Here is a 1,096-nt window from a genome sequence, read left to right as displayed (position 1 = left end):
GAATCTGTTTCTTGGTCCGTGGCCCCAGACGTCAGACGATTTCGCCTCACAGTGGCTAAAACACACATGCACATGGTTTGAAATAAATTTTTTGTTTCACTGGCTAATGTGACTGCTGGATTTTAAAGAACAGTTCCATTAAAACTAAACCCACACCGCATTGACAGACATACTCTTGTGATTTCGACATGTAGACACTAATTTTGCAGATCAGTTCAATAATGAGCTTGGGTGGAGTGCTGCACTCACCTGGGTGGAGGTCAGGAGTGCTGTGGCCACTTGGGTGAAGGTCAGGAGTGCTGAGGCCTCTTGGGTTATGAGTCTCAATCAAGAAGTGATACAACAACAATGAAGATTATTAGATTATTTAAATGATCAATATATTCTAATACCTCACAATGAAAATGAAATGCCAATGACAAGTTGCTATTTTTAGGCTAAGCAGTTTTTCATGTTTTTGACATCTGAGTTTTTGGAGCAGCTTTATAATTCTGGTAAATCGAGTTCCAAGCTGTGTTTGTTACTCAGAATCAGTAATAAAATCTCAATAACAATTTATATCTTATTAGGGTAAGGACAAAAAATCCTGAGACAATTAAGTGATATGCTCTAACATAAAAACTACATGGTAAGAACACATATCTTTTAGGACAAAAGAACAAGCATATATTGCCTTGATTTAAAATATTTCATCTTACTTTTTCCAGTGTTTGTTTGATGGTTGCATGCGCGAAATGCCTGTCGTTACTTTTCAAAATTATCTTGAAATTAATAACGTTTTTTATCTTCTAAATATCATTGAAAAACAGCTTAGCCCAAAATAGCATCCTTTCACTAACCCCATTTTGATACAGCGATTAGCTAGGTAAATTATACTTTGTTGGCACAAATTATAAAATGAAGGCCAGGCTAAGTCAAGCTTACTGCCAATATTCTGTTTAAAAACAACCATTTTCTTATTAAAATGAATGTTTCTGACTTACCACTTCTTTTTTGCTTATATCCCCTGTGCATATACCAGTCCAGTCAGCCATCGTGCACTGCGTTGGCAGCCTCGACCAATGGATAATGGTTCCGGTGACGTGGCATTCAACTG

The 1,096-nt window shown here is 37.0% G+C and overlaps 1 long non-coding RNA gene across 1 annotated transcript; it reads right to left on the bottom strand.

Moving 5' to 3' along the window:
• Nucleotides 1-1,096, bottom strand: LOC111657527 (uncharacterized). Its single transcript, XR_002760936.2, has 3 exons — nt 984-1,096; nt 250-322; nt 1-55 (listed from the first exon to the last, which is right to left on the bottom strand). It is a non-coding gene; the product is annotated as an uncharacterized LOC111657527 (long non-coding RNA).

This window comes from Seriola lalandi, unplaced genomic scaffold (assembly GCF_002814215.2).
Source record: "Seriola lalandi dorsalis isolate HSWRI2012SDOR001 ecotype SW California unplaced genomic scaffold, Sedor1 jcf7180001977844, whole genome shotgun sequence".
Lineage (NCBI taxonomy): Eukaryota > Metazoa > Chordata > Actinopteri > Carangiformes > Carangidae > Seriola > Seriola lalandi.
Note: the sequence above shows the minus strand (reverse complement) of the source record. Positions and strands in the feature narration are given on the sequence as shown.